Source organism: Lycium barbarum, chromosome 7 (assembly GCF_019175385.1).
Source record: "Lycium barbarum isolate Lr01 chromosome 7, ASM1917538v2, whole genome shotgun sequence".
NCBI lineage: Eukaryota > Viridiplantae > Streptophyta > Magnoliopsida > Solanales > Solanaceae > Lycium > Lycium barbarum.
This window is the reverse complement of record NC_083343.1, coordinates 109,338,949-109,343,911: the sequence shown is the minus strand read 5'-3', so window position 1 is coordinate 109,343,911 and position 4,963 is coordinate 109,338,949. Positions and strand designations below refer to the sequence as shown.

Here is a 4,963-nt window from a genome sequence, read left to right as displayed (position 1 = left end):
CTGCCGAAATTCTTCAACCAGTTCGTGGACCCGTTTGATCCATCCATTCTTACAGAGAGAAAGACTTTCTATGAGCTTCATGTTTTCAGAAAATATGGAGGATCCGTCCTTAAGCCGTTTGGGGTCAATCCAGAATACCGATTCTGTCATGTATTCATACCACTGCACAACGATTTTCCACAGGAGTTATTATGGTTTTTCTGGTACTTGTGTCACCAACATTATATGTTTATGGAATTCAAGTACGACATGTTCCGGCATTTTGACAAGATTGACCTGCTCTCAAAAAGTTTCTCCAATGGTTTAAACCACGAAGATATTAGGTTCAATGCTTTCGAGACTCCTACGTAGCAAACATATTCATGCTAAATCGGCCGATAAAGATTATTGACGGAAAGATCCATGCTCAGCCAGATATTTCACTATGGTAGGAATTCCCCGTCTCCATTTTGTCCTTAGAAGATGAATACAGCGAAGCACAGAGAATTATTTTCCAGCAAAATAAGTGCATCCCAAAGGAGATATGGCTGAAGGAGTGGGCTCGCTGAACTATACTGATAATCATCCTCACTGGGAAAGAGTCTGACAAGCAACGAAGGAGTACCGAGTACTATATGAAGTCATCAGGGATGAAGTCACTCAAACTATCACAAGGATAAGATTGAATCTTCCATCTCAGAATTCACAAAAAATAGATTGCGAAATAACAGGAGCATCCAGCAGGAAATGTTACTACACGAGGTCGCTAAAAAGAACCTTGTAAAGCAAAGAAAGAATCAAGAAAAAACATGGAGCCGAATGGTGGATAAAGGAAGGATACACAACCCCGCCATCAACACCATCAAACACTGCACCATCGGATGATGCTTGATGACACATGCACCATTTTCACCGTTTACTCTTACTTACCTCAACAAATTACCCACAAAAGTTTACTATCCATACCACAACAAATCTTCCTATAATTTTATATTCCCAACCTCACTTTCACATGCTTACCACATGCTTTTCACAAGCTTACACATGCTACCTACAAGAGGACAAAACTCTACCCCACTTGCACATGCTACCACATGCCGTCATATGCTTTTCTATGTATATATTTAAGTTTTTCACATGTTTTTAAGTGCTTTCACATGCTTTGTCATGCTTAGGCTTAAGTTTTTCTTGTTTTATTAGGCCCCTACATGTTTATGAGACCCACTTGTAATATAGGTTTGGCTTGTAGTAGTTTTCCAACTCCTATAAAAAGGAGGCTAGGTAGTACTTGGAAGACCATCAAATAATCTTCTTGTAAATCTTGCTATATCAATAATATGAGTGCTTTCTAAATTTCTCTTGTTCTGCTCTTTGAAATGCATGGAAAGATTGGTCCTTAGTTTAGTATAGGGTTAGGAAATATTGAGCAAGTTAAATTGCTACAAGTACAAAAGTTTTTCGAAGTTATAATAGCTAAATCTGTAGTAGTGTGAAAGTTTTTCGAGTTGAGTAACTTGGCAATCCGTCTTTAGAGATGTTAAAGCTAGCCTCGTCATAGGAAAAACTTTTACATCTATGAGCAAATTTACTATTTGACTAGCTTGGCAAGCCGTCCTTCGGGATGTTAAAGCCAGGTTTGTGGCAAGCCGTCCTTATGGATGTTGAAGCCCAGTCCTCTATGTAAGAAAACATTTTTACTTGTGGTCTTGCTGTCTTGCTTGCTATTTCTTCGCCCTTTATTACTCTTGTGGTATCAGAGCAATAGTGATAGTTGTGTCGTAACTTGTTAGTATCAATTATTCTTTCCTTGCTGTAACTGAAGCAGAAGCAAATATTTGAAGAGAACTATTGTCCAAAGTTCAATTGAATCTTAACAGTACCTTAGATATTTAAAAATTTAACTTCATCATTACCTATTAACTTTGTATTTTATAGTAAGAATGTTATCAATTCTAACAGCCAAGGCAGGTAAGGCCATAAAAGCTGTAAAAGGAGCAACGAACATTGTAGGCTATAGGCCATTAGCTTCTCTCTTTGTTCATTTTTGTAACCAAGAATGAAAGAGAGTATTCTTATCAACATAACACATACTTTAACTCCTAATTCTAATCATCTCGAAACTTTTGTCATTACTCTGCACAATCAGTAAAAAAATGGGCCAAATAAAACTTTTCAACTGTTCGAAAGGCACCTTACTTGGGTTGGAACAATATTCCTAGCCAGTTGTTTAGAAATTTCTCATGGACTTGTTGAAGCAAAACTGTTGCAGCTTATTTTTCTGTGCAAACTCGAGTAGCCTTTTTGCTCGTCAATAGTCATACAATAAGTGAGAAGGAAGAAGAAAAATTGAAAAATGTCAAGGAAGGATCAAGATTTCTCTTGCTTTACATCAAAACTCATTCAAAATACAGGAAAAAAAACTCAAATATAATTCTCATAAAGTAGTGAAGAAAATTTAAGCTATTGACATGGCTGAATATCGATGTGTTTAGTCTTACAGGAGAACAGGAAAAGCTCTTGGCTTTTTGGTTTGCCTGTCATACATGTTCATTACCTAAGTACTAGTCTTTTGCGTAAGAAAATAAACCTTAAGCCGAGGGTCTATCAGAAATAGCCTCTCTACATTTCAATGTAAGGGTAAGGTCTGCATACATTCTACTCTCCCTATACCCCACCTGATGGGATTATACCAAGTACGTTGTAGATGTTGTTGTTAAATTACTAAACAACACAGTAAAGTTAACAATTATTCAATAAAAACGATCAAGAAATATAAGTAAAACATTTCAAATGAATATGCACATACACAACTTAAAAACCAGGAAGTGATGAGGATATGAACAGACATACCTTCTGGTCGTAGAAAGAAAGATGGCCGAATAGGCATAAGAGGGATCGATTTTTCAGGAGCTTAACAGAAGGTATATATGTTGGAAGTTGCAGAATAGCTAACACCACAAGTAGACCCATGAAGTTCCTAATTACATCACTTCCACTTTTAAGGATTAAGAGGGTTACCAAAGTGCCTTCTACTATCCGCAGTATCTATAAAGTAGCATAGTAGCAAGTATTAACTAATAACTTCAAAGGAGTTCACATCTTGATGTGGGCCAAAGTTCGTCCCAGCGTCTTTGCCGAAATACAAGTCTGCAAAAAGAGTAACGTTGAATGACGAACTTGGCTGTGAGGATTGATACACTGAAGGGAGAGCAAGAAAGGGAAAAGGCGAACATAGAGAAAGAAAGGAAGAAACGGAACAGCCGTCCGGTAAAGAGACGTGAGGGAGGCTGGCTAATTAAGAGACGTGGTTAATGAAAGAAGTGTCTACGAGAGTTGTGGAAAACATACCAACAGAGTAATTGAAAATAGGAAATAAACGAAACCCAATACTTAGTCTATGCATCATATGCATGTAAATTGTATATTGCAAAACACAGAACCAGTATATTTATTTTAGCGAGAACTACAAAATTTATGATAAGAAGCATTCTGATTAAGAATCTAAACTCTACAAAAGCATTACACAAAGCAACATATATAAAAATGTCTTATTTGTTTATTTTTTAAAACATATCTTTAGTTGCAGGTGTGCTAGTTGTTGTAACTCAAATCTGTGTTAAGTGGCATATATATTTTATTTCTAAAAAGCAGAGGTGGGTGAAATGACAGGCAGAGAGGGACGCATTACCAAAATAGTTTTATGGAGCTAATATCTTTAACAACTACTTGTTCCTGGCAGCTCCTATGTCTTTCATTGAAGACCTAAAACAGGAAAACAAAATTAAAATAAATTTTAACACAGCTAGCTAAGTCATCTCAAAAGACATGAATTGCTAAGAAACTCAGTAACAGGGGCATCTATTTTCACTTTTATTCTTAACCGGTGCTATAAAAGTAGTCACAAAGTCATTTAGGCCTCTAAATACCATAAATAAATTCTCCAGCTCTTCCTGTACAAGTTCGACCTCCAACGTGAACAATAAAATCCTACAACCAAATCAAATAAGGAAAAAGTATAAATTAAGATCCCAAGTAAGCTAAAATTAACAACAAAAATGGATAAGGAAAAAAAATCTTGATGACTAAAGCAAGCTCCACGAAATCATGTCAAGTTATTGGCAAATACATGTGATACATCTACTCTAAAAGTAAGAATATCATTTTTTCACTCATTACCCAAAAAGGCAAAATGCAAAATAACTAAAATTAAAAATCAGAAGAATACGTACCAAAGTTTAAATGAACCCATGGAGTTTCAAGAGTAACCGTTATAAACCCTTGTTCAGTCCTTGGCCACATCTCTGTTGGCCCTCTCTAATCAAGCTATATGAAATGAAAGCTAATCAAGCTTTATGAATCGACAACAAGTTTATGGAACATGATGGTAATTTATCTACTTTTAAAGTATGAATTTTAATTTTTCCCTCATCACCTAAAACCCAACTATACGACAACAAAAACAAACTCTAATAGAACAATATAGTACCTCAAGTATAAATAAACCATTGAAAGTTTCAAGAGTGACCTCGATAGTCCCTCATTGTTGAGGAGAGAACCGAGACTTGTAGAGAGCAACGTTGAAAGCCTGAAAGAGGAGTACACGGAAATTAGACAATAAGTGATTCAATTAAGCAAATTAGTGATACAAATCTGAATAGAAAAATCGCAATCAGAAAGCTAAAATATCTATAATATAATTACCAACATCACCCACCCAACGGTAAAACAATGAATTTGGATTGAGCAAAATTTTATAGATGAAGCTCCCGTAATACCTGAATTCCAGAGAATCAAGTGTGCAAACATAATTCGAACATGGAGCAGGAAAGGACAATGGGATGGAACTCTCAAATGGAGATGGAGAAAAGGAAAAAGAGGAGAAGAAGCGGTAGGATTTTGGGAGGAAGCGTCTCTATTTCAGTTATTGGAAACTTATGAAGGAAGTGACTCTTGGAGCCCCTAATAAAACCGACAACCAGTTTAT

General features: G+C 36.1%; 1 long non-coding RNA gene across 1 annotated transcript; it reads right to left on the bottom strand.

The window, feature by feature from the left end:
* Positions 1-2,203: 2,203 nt before the first annotated feature.
* Positions 2,204-4,963, bottom strand: LOC132602405 (uncharacterized). Its single transcript, XR_009567770.1, has 5 exons — positions 4,755-4,963; positions 4,466-4,564; positions 4,209-4,302; positions 3,668-3,966; positions 2,204-3,126 (listed from the first exon to the last, which is right to left on the bottom strand). It is a non-coding gene; the product is annotated as an uncharacterized LOC132602405 (long non-coding RNA).